Source organism: Schistocerca serialis, chromosome 9, assembly GCF_023864345.2.
Source record: "Schistocerca serialis cubense isolate TAMUIC-IGC-003099 chromosome 9, iqSchSeri2.2, whole genome shotgun sequence".
Taxonomy (NCBI): Eukaryota; Metazoa; Arthropoda; class Insecta; order Orthoptera; family Acrididae; genus Schistocerca; species Schistocerca serialis.
Window position 1 is genome coordinate 372,205,086 of NC_064646.1, and position 16,863 is coordinate 372,221,948.

Genomic DNA, 16,863 nt, shown 5'->3' on the forward strand with positions numbered 1-16,863 from the left:
TTATTTTAACTTCCTACATGTGGTGGTGCAGAAGGCCTGCGATCTTTATACGTATACCCAGCACGTCTTAACTGCAGCTTTTGGCCGCTAATAACAATAGTCCAATTGCCTGAAATTTTATTTACTTACAGACTTTGCTCTTAGCCAAGCTTCAGTATGAACTTAACACAGAGTGGCATGTCAAACGATTTCAAGCTTAACTTTGGTTTTAACACAAAGTTAATTGTTATTATTAACGGGCGAAATGTAATTAACATGCGCCCAGTACACATGCGTCCTACTGAACCTCGATTCAGCCACTAGATCAACCAACCGTAACCCATTAGGAAGTGTCTGGAACAACGGGTAAAATGAAGCCATTAGTATCCCCAGAACTTGGAAAATCTTCGGGATCCAATCATGTTTGAATAGTGTCACTTGATATAGCGAATCTAAAAAAACTTGAGGACTACTTCTTCGCCGTTGATACTAGATGCAGTCTTCGGGGTCACAAATTTGTTGTGCAATGTGCTTATTTAATAAACAATTACTGTAGAATTGAATACTATCCACAGTACTGAGTTTGAGTAACTACCCAAAATTAATATGGTGCTACTTGTTGCTCATGAGCGAAAAACATTCGTGCTAATAATGTGTGTAGTGTCAACAGCGTCATATTACATATAACTGAAATAGTGAGCTTGACGTAAACAAAAAAAATTACAGCTAGAAAACCACATGTTAGACGACACACACACACACACACACACACACACACACAGAGAGAGAGAGAGAGAGAGAGAGAGAGAGAGAGAGAGAGAGAGAGAGAGAGAGAGAGACAGGGGGGGGGGGGAGTGTTACGGTGAAGAAGAGGAAGAAGGGGGGAGGGGGTTAGACACGTTTCAGACAATACCAATGTCGATACAAAGCAAAAATATTGTTCCATCTCATTAAAAGGAGTCCATAATGACAATTAAAAGTAAATACAACAGATGATATATTGCAGTCCCATAGCCTTAGTAGCGTGATCGTACACGGTGCACTCACATTAATGCTACCATCGCCTACGTTCGACGCCAACGTGGAATAACCACTTACAGGTAGCTGATAGCAGTACTAGCACTAGAGGGTATATAAAGTGTGTCGGTGGGACACGAAATTAGTGAAATCGTTAGGGTAATGGGCAAGTGGAACTATTTTTCGGACATACAAAAGGGCATGGTCATTGGTTTTGGACCCAAGGATGGAAGCATTATCATGATGGATAAGTTTGTAATCTTTTCACGTGCTGACGTTGTTAAGGTATATTGTGCATGGCAAACAGGCCTCTTCACAACTAGCGCCGAGGCAAGTATGGCGCACCACGCGCCGTGGATAACCGGAGTAAACTACGGCTAAGGAGATATGTGCGGGAGGATAGACATGCAGCTGTTGAGCAACTGACCACACAGATGAAAACGCATGAGTATTCGTTCAACAATAGTGGCCCATAGCATCTGAGGAAGGCCCCTGAATGAAGAAACAAGTTATGGTTATACCATAAAAAATGACTGAATCGAAAATAAGAAAAATAGTACCTTACATAAGATATTACATGTCATCTGGTCATCATGGGCTGCGTTCCCTCGACTTCTTTCATCACATTATTGTAATCACTTGTCAGAAACCTGAATGACCAACTTTAGTAGCTCGGATCGCTGCTAGACCTGTAGGAAGTGAGTCAATGAAATTCTGGAAGTTACCAATGGAGATGTCGAGTCATGCCGATTAGAGTGGCGTGGCCAGCTGCGCCATGTTTTTTCGGTTGAGGACCCATGGCATGAGCAGCCCCATTTAGGGGGTCTCACACATTAGAATCTGGGTAGCTTGGTGGCCAGGGAGTACAGTAAACTCATGCTAGTGCCCTTCAAAACACCCACGAACACTGAGAGCAGTGTGACGCGTTGCATTGTCCTGTAGATGCCATCGTCCCGAAATAAATGCAAGCCACATGTTGCACTGTAAATGGTTCTCAAGGATTGATGTATGCCTAGTTTGACCCGCTGTACGTTCCAGAAAGACGATATGCCCAGACCATACCGCTCCCTTCCCTCCTTCCGACAACTGTTGCAGGGTGTTTGGTTTCAGACGTTTCACGTCGCGCACGCCAACGGTCATATGCCCGATGGAGAATAACACGGATTCATATGAAAAGGGCCGCGTGGGCTAGCCGCGCAGTCTTAGACGTCTTGCCACGGTTCGTGCGGCTCCCCCTATCGAAGGTTCGAGTCCTCCCTTGGGCATGAGTGTGTATGTTGTCCTTAGAGTAAGTTCAAAAATGGTTCAAATGGCTCTGAGCACTATGGGACTTAACTGCTGTGGTCATCAGTCCCCTAGAACTTAGAAGTACTTAAACCTAACTAACCTAAGGACATCACACACATCCATGCCCGAGGCAGGATTCGAACCTGCGACCGTAGCGGTCACGCGGCTCCAGACTGTAGCGCCTAGAACCGCACGGCCACTTCTGCCGGCTCTTAGAGTAAGTTAATTCAAGTAAGATTAAGTAGTGTTAAGCCTAGGGACCGCTGACCTCAGTAATTTGATCCCATGGTAACTTACCACTACGATATGAAAAGGACACCCGTCACCTCTCAGCTGACGTCCAGTTGCGGTATTGCTGGCAAATTCCAGTCTTCGCCGCAGATGGGTTGCATTCAGCATGGGTGCATGGACCAGGAGCCTGCTGCAGAGGCCAATAAACAGCGACGCTCGGTGAACGGTCGTTGAGGAGACACCGTTAGTAGCACCTTGGTTTATGTGTGTAATCAGTTCCTCCACAGTTGCAGGTCTATTCGCCAGTACTTATCTCCGCAGCCATCCTTCACCCCAGTCACCAACGACCCGGAGAGCATCACAGTTGCTTCGGCGCCGGTTATGGACAGCGCCGTTTGGCCATGCGAGGTATACTGTTACCACGGTAGCACTCGAACTGTTTACAAACTTAACCTTGGCCCTAAAGCCAATGATCATGCCATTTCAGATCTCAGATAAACAGCTCCGTTTCCGAATTACGACAAAGACTGCATTATTTTCGCGACCCTACGACACGCTTTATATGCGCTCCACTGCAAATGCTGCCAAATGATATGATCTGTGGAATATTTTCGTAATGTTTCCTGGGTGATCTCGTAATTCTGGAAGGCACAATGGGGACCATGTCCATCCTTAAGCGCTGCCACATATGTGAACGGTTGTTGCTTGTTTGCGTCGAACGCAGGCTAATGGTCATAGTAATGCGACTGAACTGTGTACCACCTTCTATAGTCAGCGACTGATGACGTAAATTTGGTCCTTTCTTCAGATAACAGTAGAATAGGAATAGGACTTAGTACCAGTCATTTTAATGAACAGGCAGCTAAAGTAATGTTTAAAAGTATCGACTGATGTTTCAAGAAAAGTGGATTATGATAGAATTCTGATAAAATTCAGTATGGTCAATGTAGCACTTCTCTTAGAGCAACAGAAAGACTAACAATTGAATACGGGCAGCAGAGTATGTTTTTGGCACTCAAGATAAATCATCACTAAAATTGAAAACTCCATGGTCTAGAATAAGTGAAGGTCCTCAGGATTACATGTTTACTACCACATGCTATATAAAATCCTACGTTTTATATTCGCTAATGAGTAACAGAATCATTTTTGGGGGAAACTCAACATATTATTCTTATAGAAGTAAGTCCGATGCTTTCCTGTAGAGCATTTATAAATTCGGAATAATTCGGGGAGATTTGTTAATTTGACACCTGTATCACACTAAATCTATTCATTAACTTGTATTGTTGAGAAAATTCCTGTTTCCTTAAGGCCCGAAGATAATAACATAGCAAAAAACAATCGTTGAGTAGACTTCAAGAAATAAACATAAGTATAGAATTGAGTGATAAATGTTATTTCACAAGTATTCATTAATGATGCAGAGTATGTTAAATGTCTTTCAGGTAATGTGTAGGAGTTTTGAAATGAATTAGAGAACTTTTTGGTGAGTAGCTCCTTGTCCTTCATTGAATTTTTTCTTCACAGAAACTCTCGTAATTAACGTATATTTTATAATTATCGTTAGTACTGTAATACAAACATATATCATAGTTTCACTTGTTTTCATTGTACTGCGCTTCAAAAAATGTACGGCCTTGCCTTTTTTCCATACATCAGAGAAGCCTTTCCGCAGGTTCCATGTACTACGAGTAACGTGATGTCATGTACACGCTTCCCATTAAGTTACAAAATCTTACATACGAAACTCGGACTGGAGCCTTTTAAACTGTGTAATACAAGCTGTGAAATACTCCACATCAATTAAAATTAAAACTAGTGAAACCAAACAGATAAATTAATGATCAGTTCGTTGTTATTTTCTAATTAGCAAACACAAACTACCTGAGATGTCTGACAGATGGGTCGTAACTACTGAGGTTTTGTTGTGATCTCTAGTACTCCAGTCACTACCCTTGTCGCTGTAGTCTAAATTTTTGTAATTAACTGAAAACATGGTAACAGCCACGAAATAAAACTGTCGACAGTCAAGCGAATGTTGTACACCGTCGCAGAAATTGTATCAGATAAAGGTAATAAGAAGTCGTATACCCGAGGGAGCGGCAGGCCTTACAGTGTAGTAAATTACTTCAGTGGTTTGTCTCTCAAGTTTGCAGAACGGCTACATCGAACGGGTGAAGCAGGCAGAGTCTGTAATTAGACGCGCTACTGTGCAGATGCCGCAGTAATCGCATTTACCGGCTCCTCCACTTGGCGTCAGGCGCCAAGGAGAAGCTCACCGATTCCACGCAGCTCAGTCCCCCTCAACTCTCGCCCCACCTTCCTGCCTTCATTCTTCGTGCGTCCTTATTCTGGCTTCCCTGTTAATCCTGCGTAACATTATTTGAACTCTTTTTAGAATTTTAGGTGCCTTTTCCGCTATCAGCTACCGCGTTTCTTGACTGAGTTGCTTGGCTCGCGTTCGTTGAAAAAAATATTGTGGAAGAGTAGTACGTATTGTTATATTAGTACTCAGCGGCTCTTGTCTCAGATATCGATTTCAGAGAAGAGTGAACGAAAACAAGACAGAGTTGGAGCTTGCGTGTCGTCAGGGTTTAGAAATGGAGTACGATTCTAGTAGGAAAATGAACAACTGTAGGTGTTTCATGGACATTTTGTAAGAACCACGTGGACCGATGGGCTAGATAAGGTTAAAAATATACGTAGCATTTCGAGTGTTGTAACAGTAGGAGAGATCAGACGACTGCAAAAATTTGTTATTGTCGACTTTCGAAGTAAATTTGAGTGAACAAAACACATTATTTCGTTTCTCCTTTAGCCTCAATATAAACTATATTCTGGCATTAGTCAAATATCGTTGGTTTCCGGAAGATGCATTTGATCATCGCAATTTAGACCGCTATATTACATTTTGAAATCATTGCTGGAGATTTACTAATATTTATTCGAAATGCCATTAATAAGAGCAAATACCGATAATGTAGAATCCCAAATTCACAACTCCTGTGGATATGGTCACCTTGTGGTCGAAGCTCTCTAGGGTTTATCCCCACAGTTTCAATTTTTTGATTGCAGGGATTTTTAACTTCACAAATAACATCAAATACTGGCTGTGGCTGCCTTTTTTACTCTGGTTATCCCCAATGCTTCAAACTGCACCCACGTCACAATTACGTCGTTTCTTATGATTCAAAGAAAATTTCAGATGATTTTTCGCTATGCTAGTGGCCTATTATAAGGATTCATCCAGATTACCTAAATGAAATTAGGAGGCTCTCATGAACTGTACGTTCCGCTTACATGCAAACTGCGTTCCTAATACACTGTGCAACAGAAATAAAGGATCACATTTTTGAAAGCCCGCAGTAGTCTCCCATTCCGAAGAAGTTTGAAATTTGGCTCAAATGTGTGCAAAAGCGTTACTCCCTGCAACATCATTCACAAACTCGGCGACTCTTCAGACAGCAAAATGTTGTCACAGGAGAAAAGAAGGCCACAGTTGAGAAGAAGTTCATGTCAGGTGGATGGTGGGTTAATGATATTACATTGGCCACAAATTTCGCCGAAAGTTTACTAAACGCCACCTTGGACGTGTCACATTGTACAAAGATCGTCACACCCTCTCTTCCTTGCAATTTACCTCTTCTCCTAACGCCTGTGTGATAGGTACCAGCCAACCTCTTGGACATCCCTCATATTCTTCATACATGCAGGCGGGCACTAGAACAGCAGAAGAACGCCACTCAATCGAATGCGTATCGACGACTTTGGATAACCTCATGAACCAACCTTAAACGTGACATGGACATCTGTATTATGACTTTATTTCCACATGTGTCAACATCTTGCTGTTTGAAGTGTCACTGATCCTGAGGGTGATAACGCAGGGCTCCATTACACAAGAAGCCTGTAGGCAACTTTGAGAAAATTTCAGATTTCTGCGACTCAGTGGGAGGCAATCAAAGGGTTTCAGAAAAGGATCCTTTAATTGTGTTTCGCAGTGTATATTGATCGAACCGGGCCGAATCTGGGCGGAAAGGGCTAAAAACGTGTAAAAATCAAAATCGGTATGATGAAGTCAAAATTAAAATCAAGCAACATTTCATCAAATGATGACACTTTATTAGTGGATTATGGAATTGAATTTTATCTAGGTAAAGTATTACGAGAGTAATCGATGCATCTTAATTTATCTATCATTAATCAAAAGTAAATAAAACATTGTATTTCCATTAAAACTAATTATAAGGTACTTTACATCGTGCTTCAACAGAAATACTTCAAATTCGTCAAAAGCCTTTTCAAAAAACTGTCAGAAAGGAGACATGCAGTGCTCTTACATAAGATTTTCCGGGATTTTCTTCATGCAATTTATATCCCACAAACCGTGTCACTGCGAATAAGAAATTATCTGACTTCCTATACATGTTGGTAAAAGTAGGGATAAAATGTCTGAAACAGAAAGAAAATACTAAAATTTAAACCATGCGAAGAAAATGACAAAGTAAATAGAAGCAAAAAGACCGCTATAGAAATATATGTATAATTTCAACCAGTTCTATGTAACGGACAAATGTGTGCACTGTGTTACGTCAGAACCAACTATTTAACTAAAACTTTAGGTTCTTACGGCCAAAGGGACCCTTTGGAAGAAATCTATCGAATCTGATTCAGTGATAATATTTATTTTGATCAAGATGATGAGTTCTTCAATTAGCACAATATAAGTTCGCTATTCCGATAGTATGACACCCACAAGCGACTTCTAATATCTATTGTAACGGTCACTGAATTACTTTTAAAAGTACAAAAGGTATCATTTACTTCATCATAAATTTCACAGTAACTATGATGCCGTTTTCGCTGACTCCAGATACGTTTTTACAATATCAGCTATCGTTAAGAGCTTTGAGAAGACTGCAGAAGAGGTGGAAAGGTCAGCAATTTAATCCGAGAGGTCGTAACTGACAAATACCTAATACATGCAGAAAAAAGCAAAAGAAGAAAGACTATTTTTACTTATTTGTAGCTCTCAGATTTTAAAGTTGATTTCTGGTGATGCTCGCTGGGAACACCTAAGGGCGCTCGTGAAGACTGTTATTAAATTACCTTATTACGAATCGTTAAGACTTTACTGCAGCCTCGTACTCTTTGCTGTCTTGCAGCCAAGACTGGAACTCGTTTGTCGAGTTTTACGAGCGAATTAAAATTCTGCTCGCAGGGAGCACAGAAAGACCTCCACCACACGCGCTCCGACTATGGAAGCGCTGCCTATGGAACAAGATTACTTTCTCTGAATTAGGTTCAAAATTCAGGAGACGTAAGTTCATTCCGTGAGCTAGTTTTCCGCTCATCTTACTGCATGTGGTTACCGAATAGGAGCCAGAACAGTGAACAGAACTGTGTTTGTATGTATTTCAGAATTAGCTCGCTAAGTACTTCTGCAGACGAAAACCCATACTAATTCTGAGCAGCATTGAGTATGTGGTACACGGACAGCGGCTTCCGTCATATGTGAGAGGAGGTTGAGTGTCACAACCTTATGGTGAATGTTAACAGTGATCCAGGCAAACGGGAAGGTTTCTTGAACGTCCCACATGTTACCCAGTATTATTGTAGCAGTACTGTTATCGAAACGTACATTCCTACTCTTATGTAGTCTACAAGCATAAATTGTAGTTTTAAGGCATCAAACATGCTTTTGTAAAAGAAAGAGACAAACTCTTATGTATAACACATGATGGGTACGAAAAACGCAATAATAATAGTTAACTTCTATTTGACTGCTCCGTACCCGGACGCTGTGGCCTAGCGGTTCCAGGCGCTTCAGTCTGGAACCGTGCTGCTGCTACGGTCGCAGCTTCGAATCCTGCCTCAGACATGGATGTGTGTGATGTCTTGAGGTTAGTTAGGTTTAACTAGTTCTAAGACTAGGGGACTGACGACCTCAGATATTAAGTCCCATAGTGCTTATAACCATTTGAGACCTCCTTTTTTGGCTGCTCCATCGTTTCTCGGTAGAATATTTTATACATTATGAATGAAAACAAACGCAACACTTGTGTTATATTCTACAATATTAATTATTTGTTTCACTAACTGGTAAAATGTCCTTCTTATTCACATACTACATGTTCCTTTATTTCAGTTACAATAGTTTCTGTTGTTGTGTTAAAAAAGTCACTTTGTATAATCACAGCTTCTTCACTCTCCTGCTTAATGTCACTATCATGCCTTATCTGTTTGTTATTTATGACCTATTAAAGAGAAGATTATTTTGTTCAGTTGTTTGGAATATGCCAGCAAACTTCGTTGTTCAGTTATTTTCTTCTAAGAACAGATTTTGTAATTTGCCTATAATTCATTAGTCAATGTGTCACATGCTTTGTCTTATTTAAACAATCTTATATGGCATTTCCACTGAAATAATAAATATTGTTTTATTCTTAATTTTAACATTAACATTTTCATTTCCAGAATTGGAGGTACTCTGTAGATGCACTAGTTTAACATCTTTGATCCAACATAATTTCACCCCACCACACCCTTATCCTTCTATCTGAAGACTGTGTAACAGCCTAAAAGCATTTAGTGAATAAATAATAAATTTCGGAGACTATTACACCAGTGTTGTGTGTTTTTATTCATAATTATATGTTAACACTTAATGAGAGGACTATTCTGTACAGTGCTTGTAACACACGCTGGTTTCCGCTTGAAGTTCGACTAATTCTTTTCAGTATTATTTTTACACATAATGCAAAATTTTTAAGATGAGCTAAGCATGCTTGAAGACAGCCTCCAACCATCGTACGTAAGTCAGCAAGAACGGGTTTATAATATCACATATACTTCAGTGTTCACGTAGAATGAATGTATGACACAAGAGACATTATGCGGACACAGATCGCACTCTAATGTAATCGGAAGAATGTGTCTACTGGTTCCCCCATCCTCATACGACTGTTATCTGTTCAAAAGGTTCAAATGGATCTGAACACTATGGGACTTAACATCTGAGGTCATCAGTCCCCTAGAACTTAGAACTACGTAAACCTAACTAACCTAAGGACATCACACACATCCATGCCCGAGGGAGGATTCGAAGCTGCGACCGTAGCAGTCGCGTGGTTCCTGACTGTAGCGCCTTGAACCGCTCAGCTTCCGCAGCAGGCTGTGTTATCTGTGATTCACACTGTGATGGAGAAGATGAACTGTTTAATTCAGTGTCAGTCGCACGTAAACAGCAGTTCATAAAAACGATTGGTAAGTAAATCGGCCAAGTTCTTTCCAAATAAACCATTCGAAAATTCCTTTCGATTCGTGTAGGGGAACGACCGAAATTAAGTTCCGGATGTTGTATGGTGATTTGAATGTACCTGTTCGTTTATCAATATCTTTATCCATAGTCTGTAACGATTGTGAAGTTCACGACACAAGAACTGCATATTGTACTGTGTACAAAAGTCTTCTACCTTTCTATTCACCAGTAGAGCGTAGAAAGAATCATAGCTTAAATGTTTCTGTGCGGCTAAAAGTAGGTCTCATCTTCTTACTGTATCCCTTACAGGAGAGATACTTAAATGTATATCCCCAGAATCCTTACTCTATGCAGCTTCTTCAAACTTCGTACCTTGCTTTGGCTGGATGGTTGGAGTCAGTCTTCAAGCGTCTGCCATTTAATTTTTTCGACCATCTATGTAATTCCCTCTCGTGGATCAACCAATTGTATGACCATTTGAGCTGCGTTTGTTTATTTTCGTTCAATATCACCTGTCAGTCCTGTTAGGTCTGGGTCTCACAAACATGAGAAATATTCTAGGATTGACGCATGCGCTTTTCGCATGCAATCAAATTTGTAATTGTAATGGTGGGCCATATGACTGATCCAGCCAACAGCAGGTGGGGGCTCTCCAACGGATGACTGCACTGTGACATTGCAGGGGGGAGGGGGGGGGGAGCGGCAACAGCTGCAAGTGTACTCAGTGTGAAATCGTGGGCTGGATCACTGAGCAATGGTGAGGCAGCGCGCTTGTCGTTCTTGAGAGCTGTTTAATTGGGGAAATCCATTATGTCCGTGAATACAAGTATGCTGCATACTTTCATCCATTCCGAATACGCAGACATGTTGTGTGTGTACGGATACGTAATGTTAGTGCCCGTGCAGCTGTGGCAGAATAACAGAGATGTTTCCCTTATCTACGAACCCCTGGTATTTCCCGGGGTTTTTCGAACATTACGTGAATCCGGGTCACAACCCAGTGCACACATAACATCAAGAACGTGAGGCCGTCCAGTCAATTCGGGAAACGGAGGAAATTATTACAGTGGTACAATGGAGTCCCACCACCGGTACACAGGCATTAGCCGTCATCTCGATATTTCACAAACGAGAGCGTGGCGTAAATTACATTCCGAGGCCTTGTACCATTTCCATCTACATCCAGGTCAGTCAGTAAGCAGACAACATTGATGTGAAACGTTTACTCTACACAGAGACGTCGAGAAGTACACTTTATTTACAGATTTGGCTACATATACACGTAAAAGTATCATGAACACCCGCACTTCTCCCATATGTGCGATATTGAACCCACACGCCACTAGGGAAACAAGATTCTGCGTTGGGTTCTCAGTGAGCGACTAGCGTGGTATAACTCATGGCCTTGGGATAGGGCCTGCGTTACAACCAAACTGCATGACAGCTTCATCTTACGCACATTTCCTGATAAAAGAACGACGAGGTTTTTTTGATGACGTGACATTAGAACAACAACGGCAAATGTACCTGCAACATGCCTGATCGACGAATAACTGTAACAGACAAGTATCCCAGTATCTGGACAACACATTTCATCAACGGTAGTTTGGATGTGGTGGGTCCATTAACTGGCCTGCCAGACCATCAGACCTAACCATATCAGACTTCTTGTTACTGGGCAAGTTAAACTGGGATGCGTACGCTGCGAAGATGTTTACACGTGAAGAACTTGTCGCTCACATTACTGACGCCGTTGCTCGCATTAAAGCCCGTCGAGATGATGTTAGACGTGCAACGCAACACACCTTCAAACGCGTTGACAAGTGGATTGAAGAGGGAGGGGGATTTTTTAAACACCTCTTATAGGATGGACCAGTCATCTGCTCCGCCACTATTCTGTTCACCGCAGTGCCTACACAGAATTTCGGTAAGTAATATTCACACTAGTCTTCATATGTGTATAGTTTTCAAAAATGGTTCACTTCCGTAATGAGCTAAAATCAGACGCATGTTCACAGGACTTTCTCGGTTTATTTTCGTATGTAGAATCACGTCACAGATTATGTGACATTCCACCTGAATCACCTTTTATATACTGTGAAAAGTAATGATGCTGCAACACTCTCCTTTGGCACGCCGAGGTTAATCTTATGTCGGAATAGTTCTGTCCGCTCATAATGACATGCTGTGTTTTCTTTACTAGAAACTTTTCAGTCCATTTACGCAGCTGATCCAATATTCTATACGCTCGTACTTTTGTGCACTAGACAGGGGTGCGAAACTGTGTTGAATGTCTTTTGGAAATCAACGATCACGGTATTTATCTGGTCGCCTGCATCTACTACTTTGTGTGTCTCGTGGACAAACAGAGTGAACCAGTTTTCAAACGATCGTTGTTTTCGGAAACCATGTTAGCTTCTACAGAGATTTTCGGTTTCCAGAAATGTAATAATACGCGAGCATAATGCAGTTACAAAATTCTACAACTGTTGACTTCAGAGATAGAGTAGGTTTTTGGTTATTCCGGTCATTAGGAACGCTTCGCTCCTCAAGGGAACACTGCTGCTAGAAGACGGCCACGTTCATGGTTGGTGTCTCCGCCGATGGCGATGTCATCTTTTAGCGGGATGTCTGTCCACGTCACAAGTTCACAATGATGCTACAGTGGTGTGCAGAGCTTGGCAGAAGAGTGAAGTTGAAGTCCTGGCCCCTAATTTCGCCTTATATGTACTGTACGAAACACATCTCAGGTGCTATGGGGCGGCAGCGACAAACCCACATGCCACCAGCTAGTAATTCACGGGAGCTCGGTAACCTGGGCATAGACAACTGGTGCTACATACCTCCAGAAACTTACCAACGACTTGTCAAATTTGTGCCACGTAGAATCGCCAATTTATTGCGTTCAAAAATTGGAATCATCACGATATGAAGTAGGAGTCATAATTTTTTGTCCTATTAGAATACGTTCTTGTAGATACCAAGAACAGCCAAGAGTAGGTGCTTTATTGTAAGCTGTCCCCACTTTAGAAGGATCACAGCGCTGAGAGCGCCTAAAGATTATGTGATGGAGAGAAGCTAATACGTACCCATAAATGTGAACGTCTGCGATGATACCGACGACGGATGTGCATAGTTGTTGGTAACTATACGTAGGGTATAACAGATAAACATTTAAGATGGGTGCTGGAAGCCAAAGACCCCAGAATCCGATGGGGAGCGCGATAGGACACTGCAGGAGCCGAAAGCAGTCTGCTGCTGCTGCTGCTGCTGCTGGGCTGTTTACAGGCCATTACTGCAGCTCCGGCCGTGATTGATGAGCCGAGTCGGCGTGGCATTTCGTCCTCAACTTGGCTGGGGGCGGACTGGAGGCGGGCCGGGGGCGACCGGAATTCGTCGTGACTTGTGGCGCCGCCAGCAGGAAGAGCGCTGTTTGCGTGCGTGCGCTGGCCGTACCCTGCCTCTTAAGCGGATTACCAGAGTTATCACAATATTTGTGTCTCCAGAAGCGTCTGGCAACTTCTCCGCGGGTGGAACTTGGTCTGGCAAATATGAGCGCAGAAATGCGGACAGGATGTGGCCCTCTAAGTCTCCACTAATGTAGTTAACATTCGCCAAGCCCAAGCGTATAACATATTGTGCATGTTTCTAAGTGAATGCAGTTCACGTATTACTCACCTCGATTTCTTGTGAACCTCTGACTTCGTCTCTTTATTTTCTGTGTAGTCAACGTAGCCTGCGAAAACTTTTAGGATCATATCTGTGTAGCAATTTGACGAAAGTTCATTGATCATCCGTTCTATATGGGACCTTCGACTTTTACATTTCTTTAGTTGCCTGGCGTGTGTGCTCTCTTCCTCCCTCTCTTGTTGGTCATTTTTAAATGTTATGCTGCAGATCTTCCAGTGTGTGAAGACCATCCGAGTACTCCTCATCTTTCTGTTGATCCACCGAGTAAAAATGGAAGGGAGCGAGATCAGACTATAGAAGTCACCACGAGACCGAACTGGCCCTGATGACAGTGTCGTATTCACAAAATACCTAATGTACTCATGACAAGATTCTGAAGGCGATGTACGGTATCGTTCCGCCGTGCTGAAAATATCTTGATCTTCCGTCAGATGATGCATGAATAGATGGAACCGTATCTGGACATGAATAAATGCCTCAGGGGGTTCTGGCCGCGTCTAGTATGTTAATCTGTATCTTCCTGCGACTTAAACCGTTGTCAATGTTTAGGGATCGTATCTCAGAAGGGCGTTACGTAAGTTGACCGAATTACGTCATGAAAGCATCACGTAGTCACGGATCTTCCATGTACTACAAGAAAATATGTTAATGTCTATGACTGAAGGACGTCTTTATCAATGTTGCTTTCTTAAATATATAGATGAAACAGTTGATTTCTCTGTAGCCTTTCAGCATCAAGGGCTTACTTCTCGCTATCATTAATGTGCGATTCTCACTGAGGCGATACGAAATGAAATGTGATACACGGTGCAAACTCGCCATACGAAGCTTAAGAAACTCACTTAGATGTAGTACGTTGATAAGAACGTAGCTCAACCGACCTAACTGCTTCGCTCTTGGAGACGACAGCGATACAAAGATGATACGATTCTCTGCCGTACTGCAGTACGCAACATGGAGTGTTGGTTGCCCTATGCCTAACCTATCCTAACATATGATGCATGGAGAGAAAAGCTTCAAATTAGTTAATGTGCGTAAGAAAACTATTTAAAGCTGTTCCGGAAAGATTCAAAATCATAAAATGTTCAATTTTTACTTGCTTCCCTTTAAAATTCTAAGGAATATCCCCTTTAAATTGATATGTAATTTATTTAGTTCAGAAGACTACAATTATTTTTAAAATATTTTTGAAGTATGTTCTCTTTGGGTGTGACCCACTGTGGCGTTGTTAAACTGCTATCACATGTTGTAGTCATGAATCTGCTTGCCCATCGTGTACATTATAGTGATGTGAGAGAAAATAAACGTTACGAAATAACTGTTGTGGCTAACCTGTAGTAGTTTGATATAGGCTACATCGCTCGCTCGATTTTCGTGTTTCACATTCATCTACTCTTTGGTAATCCTGAAAATATTCGTAGTGAATTCTGTTCATTGAAGTCTCTGTTTTATTAAAGGATAATCATGCGTAAACCTAAAGTGACTTGAAATTCTCTGAAAGCTTTTAAGGAAAGGAGATATGTTGGAAAGCCAAAGGTAGGTGTCATTACCATGAACAATAAAGACTGCCGGCCGGTGTGGCCAAGCAGTTAAAGGCGCACGACCGCTGCGGTCGCAGGTTCGAATCCTGCCTCGGCCATGGATGTGTGTGATGTCCTTAGATTAGTTAGGTTTAAGTACTTGTAATTTCTAGGGGACTGATGACCTCAGATGTTAAGTCCCATAGTGCTCAGAGCCATTTGAACCCAACAAAGACTATAACCAAGTGTGTGAACCTTGCTGCTACAACTGCCCATTGCAGTGAAAGTGAGAAAGAAAGTACTTGGCAAAGCAAGCTTGATTCCGTTAGCAAAAAGTATGAATATTTTATGGACGAGTCTGATGTGAATGAAATATATAATATCAGTTCTCAGAGGAATTCTTGCAAATTATGTAAAATATGTATTCAGTGCCTTAAATGTCGGTCTGAAGCTCTATAAGAACCACGTAGGAAATGAAGTGTGGTAAGAGTTGATACATGACCACCTTTTGCAACAGTGTTGCAGTAGCCACAAGTGAAGAAAATGGTAGCCAAGTCTATGAACACAACATTAGATTTGTTTATGCCTTGCTTACATGTAGTAAGGGTGCTAGCGCAGGTGCTGTTTTCTGTAGCATGATGAATCTTCCTGGTCCCCCAATTATGTTTATGAACTATAATTTATACGGTCTAAATTAAAATATGTCTGTATATAATATGTGGAGGAAGCTATTGAAGGGTCAGTAACAGAAAAAGTGATAAAGACTTGACTGCTGCATTCGATGGAACTGGCATAAATGGGGGACACGAATCTCTTCATAGTGTATTTGCCACCACTACGTATGACGCGAAAGTTTTATATGTAGCACTAATGTCTAAATATTGTAGGTGTACACGAAAAAATGAAGGTACACGTGAAAATAAATGCACAGTTAACTATAGTGGCAGTAGTGGAGGAATGGAAGTGATAGGTGTTGTTAGTATTTTTCAACGTTCTACTGCGTGTGATAAAGTGTGGTATGTAAATTAACTTTGTGTCTTTGATTCCGAACGTTTGAAATATTTTCAAGAACTGAAGCCCTATGGTGATGATATTGCAGAGAAGAAATTTGAGAGTAATACTGGACACGTACAGAAACCAGTGGGGTCAAGACTTAGGCGATTGAAAGCTTTGCACCGAAAACCAAAACTCAGTAATGGTAAAGGGTTGTAAGGGAAGGGAAAGTTAACTGACAGTGTAACTGACAAGATACAGAACTATTATGGAATGTCTACAAAGCAAAACAGAAACAGTATAGATGAAAAGAAGAAGGCTGTTTGGACTCTCTCTCTCTCTTTCTCTTTTTTTTTTTTTTTTTCACCTAATGAAAGTCTCCATCGTTACTTGTGTCCCAAAGGAGAAAACAATTGCTCCTAAGTATAACAAGGGATTTCTAACTGGCGACGTATACACTCACAAACGAAGTCTGCCAGATGCGATAATGGAGGTGATAAGACCTATTTTCAGAGATTTAGCAGAACGTGAACTGTTGGAAAAGACTGTTCATGTTAAATCTCAAACCCCCAATGAGAATGTAAATAGTGTTATACGGTCAAGAATCCCCAAGACTATGTTTGTTGGTTTGTTGGAACAGAAAGACTTCACTATGGTGTGTGTGATGCTGTTGCTACATTCAATGATGGCAACGTTGTAAAGTGCAAAGTATTTCGAAATATGGGAACGGAGATAGGTTTCAACATGGTACGAGCGATGCTTGCTTTAGACAAGGTACGTCTTCTGGCTGCTGACAGGGTTGTAAATAGCATAGAAATACAAGACGGAGTAAACAGGAGCCGACCGGAATGGCCGAGGGGTTCTAGGCGCTTCAGTCTGGAA